Here is a 9,696-nt window from a genome sequence, read left to right on the forward strand (position 1 = left end):
TTAGGCCATCTTTAAAGCAGTACTTTAGGTAAGGTTCTTATGTAATTAAGATTTAAAAAAAAAAGAAAATTAGCAATTAAATTAAGAGACGTTTCTTAATTAAGGTTCGGAAGAAACGTCTCTTGCATCTCTCTCTCCGCTACTCATCTCCTCCTTCACGAATCCCATCCTCTCGATCTCTCCAATATCCCATGGTTTCATCGTATCTTCTTCAAATCTTCTCGTCTCTCTGTTTTCCTCGTAGATCCCTCTGTTTTCCCTTTCTATCCTTCACGACACGGCTGAGGATCAGGGTTTGGGGCTTTTGCGTGTGAGTGATTGGAAGATGTGTTTGATTATGAGGTTGGGGCTGGAGATGAAGGAAGGGTTGTTGTTGTGGTGGCTTTCGAGAGGGATGACGGAGAATTTGTCTCGGTGGAAGTGATGAGGACGACACTTGTTGCAGAAGTGTGTTGACTGATAAAGATTTGTTTTTTTTTCTCTATTGGTTGGGGCAGAGAAGGGTCAGTGATTAAGCACAAGACAAGTGCTTCGTCTCTAGTTATTGATCCAAGTCGTGTAACTCAGCTCTCTTGGACTCCTAGGTTCGTTTGTTTGTTGCTTTTGCTATTAAAAAGAAAGAACTTTGTGGTTTGATTGTTTTGAAGATCTAAGTATGTGATGTCTTCTGCAGGGTGTTTTTGTACAAGGGACTTCTTACTGATGAGGAATGTGATCATTTTATCAATCAATCAATCATCTTCTTGATTATGCTTTTTGTTTGTTTGAGAACTTAGTGATGATGATCATGGAATGTTTTGAGACTGTGTGACTAAAGTCAACTACTTTGTTTTTTTAGGTGAAAGGGAAACTTGAGAAGTCAATGGTTGCGGATAATGATTCAGGTGAGAGCGTGGCAAGTGGAGTGCACACTAGTTCTGGAATGTTTCTTTCCAAAAGACAGGTGAGAGCTTCTGTTCTGTAAAGGTTTCTAAATTTTGTTATCTCTTAATTTACATGGAGAATTCATTGAAAGGCTGAGTTTGTTATTTCTTTACAACAGAAGATGAGTTTTGCAGAGAGATAGAGCTTCTCGCCAGGCTGCATCACCGCCATCTAGTTGCTTTGAAAGGCTTTTGTGTTAAGAAGAACGAGAGGTGAACTATTATTACACTTTTGCTTCCTTTCTTTCTCCTCTGCTCATCAAACCTGAGAGTTTCCAGGTTCCTTATCTACAAATATATGGCAAATGGGAGCTTGACGGATCATCTACATTGTATGCTCATGACTCCTAAATTTTCTTGCTATATTGTAGGTTTGACTTCAGAATCTTTGACTTTTTATTTAAGAACCCTTAGTTGAGTTTTTGCATTGGAGCACTAAAACTAATTGTCTCTTAACAAAAGTTTTTAGCTTAACTTTATTATTTAAATATTCATTAAGAGATCTTAATGGGTTTCATGGTTAATGATGCCCTTAGGGCCTTATGGGACACGGGATTTTGATGTCAAGCTGTTTCGGAAATGTCCCGTATCCAAACCCTTCTGTCCCCATCAACAGATTGTAATCTCCCTCTTGCTTGAAACGTCATCGGGCCGTTTCCGACGTGTCCCCGTTTCAGAGACATTTCCAGTACACGAGATGGCTACCAGTACACGTGCCCGTGCAACCTAGCATTTCATTTTAGTGATATAAAAGAAAAAAAAATATCAGAAACGGACAAAATGAACCCACTAATCCATATACATAGTTTTAAAATTTATTTTCAATCTCTCAAAATACTTATCAAATCTTATATTCTTTATATTACCCGTGATGTACATTTCATTTTTTAATGGTATTTTAGAAAAAAAATCCTAAAATATGGACATAAAAAAGCTGAAATTCAGAAAACACAGTTTTAAAACTCATTTTAAATTTCTTGAAAATCTCAGCAGTTCTTACATTATTTACATTATTCTTGATATATATATATATAATTTTAAAGCTATTATACAACAATTTTCATAAAAAACAGACACAAATTACCTCTCTTTTGAGGTTCAAAACTTGTCAATGGAAGGAATGAGAAGTGAAGTATGATGGGGAAGAAGAAAGAGAGTGAGCCTGAGGTAGTTCTATTGGTTAAAATTGTCTTGTGGAGTCAAATAGTGTAAATTTATGGTTAATTTATTAAATTGAATAATGTAATGTATTAATGTGGTGGAAAGTGAAGCGTAATATTTTATATTAAATTAATAGAAAGTTAGTATAGGGAATGCAATGATAAAGAGGTAGAGAGAATATAGAGAGGATAAAGAGAACAATTTTTTTTTTCTAATATGGGCATATTGAGTTAAAGTCCCAATTCTATTTCAACTCTAACCGTTTATAATGTTTATATATAAATGGGCTGAGCCACGGTCAGTGGCAGATCTAGGAATAGTTTTTACACGGGGTAAAACTTTAAAACACTGGTAATATAGTTAGAAATTTAAATTTTCATCTGGAACATTAGTAAAAATTAAATACAAAATTAGCAAAAAATAATAATCATGGGAGGCAGCTGCCCCACCCACTCCTCACCTAGCTCCGCCAGTGGCCACGGTTATCCCATTTCTTAATATTTTTCATAACACAAGTAAACAACATTAGCTTATGATTTAGATAAATATAATATTTTTATTAAATATTTATACTACAAACAAATAATATTTTGTGATTTTGACAGAAAAATATGATTTTCGCGGAAAAACTTATTTGCCGGGTTTCGACAAAAAAAATTAAATTTTGTGGTTTTGACGAAGATTAGATTTTCGGCTGGGGGGGGAACTCAATTTTTGCATTTTTAGCGGGAAATTTTAATTGTGGATTTTGTGGAAAAACTCAATTTTGCATTTTTGGTGGAAAAACTTGATTTTTCGATTTTGGTGAGAAAACTTGATTTTGTGGTTTTGGCGGGAAACTCGATTTTGTTGTTTTGGCGAGAAACTCGATTTTGTGGTTTTGGTGGAAAAAAACTCAATTTCTGGTTATGGAGGAAATACTCGATTTTGAGGGTTTGACGAAAAAATTGAGTTTGCGGTTTCGGCAAAAAATTCGATATTTTCAGTTTGGCAGAAAAACACAATTTCAGCGGTTTAGCAGAAAAAATTGATTTTGTGGTTTTACTGTGAAAAATTAATTTTACGGTTTTGGAGGTAAAACTATTGTGGTTTTGACTCAAAACCCTATTTTTGGTTTTGAAAAGAGAACTTAATATTTGGTTTTGACGAAAAAACTTGTTTTTGAGGTTTTTGCAAAAAAAAAAAAATTATTTTTGCGGTTTTACTAGAAAACTCAATTTTGGGTTTTGGCGAAAAGATTTATTTCGATGGGAAAACTCAATTTTACATAATCTAACAAATTTAAAAAATTATATATATTGTATAATAGTTGTGTAAGCAAAATAAATGGACTAAAATTTGAAGCCTATAAAATTCAGGGTTAATTGTGTTCAACCCCTTTGGGGCCATATTTCAAAAATAAAGATTAGTGCTAAAGATTTTGATACTGCAATAGCTGAGAAAGTTTAAATGTTTCTTGATAGGTTGATGGAAGTGTCGCATCCAAGCAAGGTGTTCGGTTGGTTTTCACGTTGATGGAAGTGTCGCATCCAAGCAAGGTGTTCGGTTGGTTTTCACGGATGGATCCAGAATCATATTTCGTTTGTCCGTAAGTTGTAGATTCTTGTTTTCTTTTTCTTTTTAGTCAAATTCAGAGTTTCATATGTATAGAAGAGACTCATTTGGCCCCTGTCACAGTGACCTAACTTACAAAAATGTTGTTCTAGGGAACTGGTTCAGCTGGCCCTACGGTTCGAATATACATTGAACAGTTTGAGCCAGACGTTTTTTTTTTGTTCAAATAGCCAGACGTTTCAAAGCACGATGTGGATGCACAGATAGCTCTGAAACTGATAAATTTCATGGGTTTCCAACGTAAAATCAACTGGTAATTAGTGAATTGTCTCAAGTCTCTTATATATTACTCAAGTCCCTTTCATATTTTTGACGTGGGATTTTCTCTCCAGTACACTCCCTCGAGATAATGGTGCGTATAACCATTAATCTCGCAGAATTCATCATATCCCTCCGAAATCATGCTTTATTTTCTAGCGATCTCGGCGAAACTGAGCTTTCTATGGGCCATCAGCTAATATGATGATCGGGCCACTGTCCGGGTCGGATTAATGGGTCAGGGTATTGGGCCCGCTCTGATACCCTGATAAGTTTCCTGGACTTCCAACTTACACTACAAGAAATCATATTTTTTACGAGGGCAATATTCGTTGTAAATTCGTCGTAAACGGGGTTTTACGACGAATTAACCTCGAAATACGTTTCGTTGTAAAACGTCCGTCGTAACGGAAATTTCGTCGTAAACGACTTGTTATGTTTACGACGAAAATAATTCCTCGTAAAGCGCAGGGAAATGTTTCGTCGTAAACGAGACGTAACTTTTCGTGGTAAACTCCACGTAACTCTTTCGATGTAAAACAGACGTAAATATTTTCATTGTAAAGAACACGTAAACTTTTCGATGTAAAACCCTCGTAAATCTTTCGACGTTAATCACTCGTAAAAATTTACATGAAGTTTACATCGATTCTTATTGTTAATATATATATTGAATTTATTTAATATTCAGAATTTAAAATAATTTAAATTTTAAAACGAAATATGAAAATGAAAAACATATTTTTAAAAAAGCATTTAAAAGTCATACAATAATATTTAAATTCACAATACAAATAGAAATATTAAAAAAAACTACATATTCTAGAAGTAGTCGGTGGTGTTGCTCGGCTGTTGACGGGTTGGATCGGACTCTTGGGGATCTCGTACTGGCAACCCAAGAGCGGCTCGTCTCTCACTCAACATTCTCTGCATAACCGGGTTTCCCACGGCCATCACGTCTAGCAAATCTTCAAGAGAGTCTAAACGAACCTGCTGGCTATCCATTCGAGCTTTCATCTGAGCAGTCTCTTCATTCCGTCTCGAAGTGTACGACGAATTTGCCTTTGCAACTTCGTTAACAGAGCATATACCGACTATCCGTCCCTTTTTTTTAGGAGCCACCTATAAAATCAAAACATATATTAATATAGTTAATTATGTTAAAATATTAAAAATAATGTAAACAAAATTTTTAAGTTGTACCTCTTCGAAGATTCTGTCGGCCTCTTCGGTGGACAATGTGACTGGTAATCCATTGGGAGACTCCTGGGTTAGTTGCGTCTCCCGTTCTTCAATCCGACCAGCCACTGCTGGGAAGAGTTTCTCAGATGCAGGATCCACAAAAACTCTGTCGGATGTGGCGTGAGTCATCTTGAATAGGTCAGACAGAGATGGTAAGACTCCCCTCTTCTCGAACTACAAAAAAAATTAAATTAAATATTAAAAATTATATTAATTGAATATTTTAAAATATATATTTAAAACAAAACTTACAGCTTCTAGACGGACTTCTGCATGAGGTTTTTGTCCGGTTTTGTGAAGGATGGGCAAATGACCATCTTTATCCTTCGTCCTTCGAGAAGCCGAGCACGAATTGGCCTTTTTGATCGAAGAGGGGTGCTCCCAATAGGCGATGAGACCATCCCACACATCCGTCGTGAGCTCAGTGGGCTTTCCCTCATACCCGTAGATCTCCCACTTGTCCTTCCAATCGGAGATTGTGTTGCAGAGGCGGATCTTTGCCTTTGCAACAAATTCCGCCTTCACCCTCTCGGTGATTCCCGAAGACCAATGCCACTTTTGCTGAAACACAAAATTTTTGAAAAAATTACAATTAATAATTAATATTAAATATATATATATATATATATATATATATATATATATATATTTAAAAGTGAAAATTTAATTAAAATTAAAAATCTTAGCGCAAAACATTTAAACCACGTGATCTTAACGTGATTTGGTGTCTTCCTCCAGTTCGGATATTCTCCGTCGTAGTAACCCTTAATCGTCGCCGAAACGCTCCGGCTAACACGGTTGTTAGCCCCAAACCTGAAAAAAACAATTTAACCGTTAGAAAATAAAAATAATTTAAATTTTAATATAATAAAAATTAATAACTTATCAATTAGTTCCTCGTGGTCTATCGGGGTCTAGAACATCCAAACCCTCCCGTCCAGGCTGGGCAAGCAAATCCTCCACCGTATATCTCGCGAATGGAGCATATGAAGGCACACGCAAATCCGGATGAACTGCACCTTCTGGGACATGCTGAGGTGCAGCCGCTGGAGGAGGAGGTGGAAGCATCTGCGGTGGAAGAGGAGGACTCGAAAAAACTCTCTGAGAAGTCTGAGAGTCTGGAACTGCATCGGACGATGGACCGGAAGAAGATGTACCGGAACCATCGCCAAACAACTGGGCATAAGTAGGTGCTGCTGGTTTCCTTCTAGGAGCCATCTAAAAAAAAATTAAAATAAATTTAATCAATTACGACGACATAATTAAAAAATTATTCTGTTACCTAACTAATCACCTAAACTATAGTATTCCGTCATCTAACAAATCACCTAAACTAATTACCTAACTAATCACCTAAACTAATTACCTAACTAATTAATCACCTAAACTAACTTAAAAAAAATAGAAGAGGAAAGGGAGTGTCCCTTAGAGGGAGAGCAGAGGAGTTTGGGAGGAATGAACGAGGCAGCCTCGTTCTCGACGTCTCAATATATAGAAAACGTTTCGTCGTAAACGCGACGTAATATTACGACGAAGTTACCAGGTCCGCGTTTTTCCATTTACGACGAAGTTACCAGGCACGCGTTTTTCGGTTTACGACAGAATTACGTCAAAACGTCCGTTTACGACGAAGTTACCAGGCCCGCGTTCTTCCATTTACGAAAAAGTTACCAGGCCCGCGTTTTTCCATTTACGACGAATTTACGTGGAATAGATTTAACCATTTACGACGATTTTACAACGCTTAACCCTAAACACCGAGAATGAAATCCCTAAACCCCAAAGTCACATATCATCTAACATCATATCTTCCTCACTCCTACTTCTTGCTCTTTCTCCAACTTAAACTCTAAAACCCTAAAACTCTAAATATTTTTTTAAAAACTAATGAAATACATATTATATAAAACAACATTTGTTACACATACATTAAGATGGTAAAAAAACAATATTTCTTTAAACATATGTTACAATAGAGAAATACAACATTTGTTACATATATTACATCACTCTAAATCGTTTTCGTTCTCATCAATATTACATCACTCTAAATCATTTTCGTTCTCATCACTATCATTACAATCATCATCGTTGCTTCTCTCGAACTCGTCTTCACGTGCTTCATCTGTCGCATCTTCGGGAATATCTTCATATTGAAAGTTTTGCGGGTCGATCAAAAGGATTTCATCAGTTGGTTGTTCTGGTACCTCAACTTCATTGATAGCGTCTTCTTCTTGCAAGGGCGGTTCTTCTCCAGCGACAATGCATCCACGAGGTGTAATTTTGATAGCAGCTAACCAGTTTATTTCGGAAGTTCGAAGCCGAAGATAAGGAAGGAAGCTAACTAGCTCGGCTTGTGAAGCTAAAATGAAAGGCTCAAATTTGTTGTATCTTCTCCCAAAAATGACATCCACAACACCAAATTTGTTATACCGAATCCCTCGGTTCACAACAGGATCGAACCATTCACATTTGAAGAGGACGCATTTTAGCTTCAATAACCCCAGAAATTTCACTTCAATAATCTCCTGCAAGATCCCGTAAAAGTCTGTTTCACCTTTCACACATATTCCGTAGTTACTTGTTGCCCGATGTCTCTCATTCTCGTATATGTGAAAGGTAAATCCTCGTGTGAAATATATAGGTGATGTGGTGACATTTGCAACTGGACCTTGAACCAATTCGTGAAACCATACGGGATAAATAAGGATCGTCATAATTAACCTGCAAAAAGCAGATATTCTTAATTAATATTGAAGTATCAAAACAGTTACTTAATTAATCAATGTATGAAATATATTACGTACATGTGATTTTAACCACTTGACAAAGTGCTTATCTTTACGTGTGTCCACATCAGTTGCAGATATTCCTGGTATTGCTTCTTCAACTTGAGATACAAACATGCTGCAAATTAAACAAATAATCAAGTCATACATAATTAACTTCAATTCATATAATTAACATTCACAAAAATATTTACCTTCCAAAGTAACGGGTCACTGCATCCTCGTAGTTGAGCAGAATATAAGTGTGAGCACTATGTTTATCCTCTTTACATGACCACCATACTTCTTTCGTTTTACCACCAAACCGTCCAATTTCGCAGAAAATGTCAGGAACACTATCAATTGGATATGATGTCGGTACTCCACCATCATCATATCTTCTAGGAACTCTTTTTTTCGTACGAACAGTTGGAGCAAAGTAGTATGATGTGAAGTTAGATGTTTCGGCTGTCAAACTCCCCGCAACTATTGAACCTTCCACCTTTGCAAGATTTCTTGCTTTCCCCTTCAAATGTTTCATCTGTCGCTCATACGGATACATCCATCCGTTGTGAACAGGTCCATGAAGCAATGCTTCATACGGTAGGTGGACAACTAGATGCTCCATGACGTCAAAAAATGAAGGAGGAAATATCTTCTCCAGGTTGCACAATATGATCGGAATGTTCTGATGAAGTTGTTTGATGACTTCTTCCTTGAACGTACGTGTGCTAAGATCTCTGAAAAATGTTCTGATGGCTGTATATTGCAAAAGTAATCAAATTAATAACATTTCATAACATATGTATATATATTATAAAATTATAATTACCTGCAAGTGCTTCATGGACATTTGCTGGAAGGAGCTCGGCAAAAACAAATGGAAGTAGTCGTTGTATAAACACATGAAAATCATGACTCTTCATTCCGGAGAACTTTTGACCTCGCTCAACACATCTTGACAGATTTGAAGCATAACCATCAGGAAACTTAACTTCTGATGCAACCCAGTCAAACAAGGTTGTTTTGGCTTCTGATGACAACCGGAAGATGAGAACATGAATGTTTCCATTGCTCTTGATATGTAACTCACTTCTTGAGCAAATATCAGGTAAGTCCATCCTTGACTTTTTGTTATCTTTTGTCTTCCCAGGGACGTTAAGTAATGTATTCATGATGTTCTCAAAAAAGTTCTTCTCAATATGCATGACATCCAGATTGTGGCGTAAGAGAAGATCCTTCCAATAGGGTAGCTCCCAAAATATACTCTTGTTATGCCAATTGTGAGAGACACCATACCCATCAGGCATATTTCCAGGAACATGCCAATTACCTCCAACCTTAACTATTTCCTGAGCTCCGTAATAATCATTGTCTGCTTCGATCTCCTGGCCGGTGAGATATGGAGGAGGACCGTCTCTGACAATTTTTTTTTTGTCGAAACAATGTCTTGTTTCTTCTGTACGGATTGACAAGTGGAAGAAAGCAACGATGACAATTAAACCAACAACTCTTCCTATCATTCTTCAGTTGAAAAGCATCCGTCGATCCAAGACAATATGGACAAGATAATCTTCCATGTGTTGTCTAGCCAGACAACATCCCATAAGCAGGGAAATCACTTATCGTCCACAACAGAACTGCTTGCATCGTAAAAATTTTTTTCAAGGAACAATCGTACGTCCTCACCCCTTCTAACCACAATTGCTTTAGCTCTTCTATCAACGGTT

The 9,696-nt window shown here is 36.7% G+C and overlaps 1 long non-coding RNA gene across 5 annotated transcripts; it reads left to right on the plus strand.

The window, feature by feature from the left end:
* Window positions 1-58: 58 nt before the first annotated feature.
* LOC106432195 lies at window positions 59-3,846 on the plus strand. Of its 5 annotated transcripts, XR_007319858.1 has the most exons (7): window positions 59-584; window positions 674-943; window positions 1,043-1,136; window positions 1,203-1,294; window positions 1,460-2,090; window positions 3,548-3,672; window positions 3,791-3,846. It is a non-coding gene; the product is annotated as an uncharacterized LOC106432195 (long non-coding RNA). The 5 variants fall into 5 exon arrangements; XR_007319859.1 differs by having other exon boundaries at window positions 61-584; window positions 1,203-1,290; window positions 3,548-3,846; XR_007319857.1 differs by having other exon boundaries at window positions 64-584; window positions 3,548-3,846.
* The last annotated feature ends 5,850 nt before the right edge of the window (window positions 3,847-9,696 follow it).

This window comes from Brassica napus, chromosome C2, assembly GCF_020379485.1.
Source record: "Brassica napus cultivar Da-Ae chromosome C2, Da-Ae, whole genome shotgun sequence".
In the NCBI taxonomy this organism is placed as follows: Eukaryota; Viridiplantae; Streptophyta; class Magnoliopsida; order Brassicales; family Brassicaceae; genus Brassica; species Brassica napus.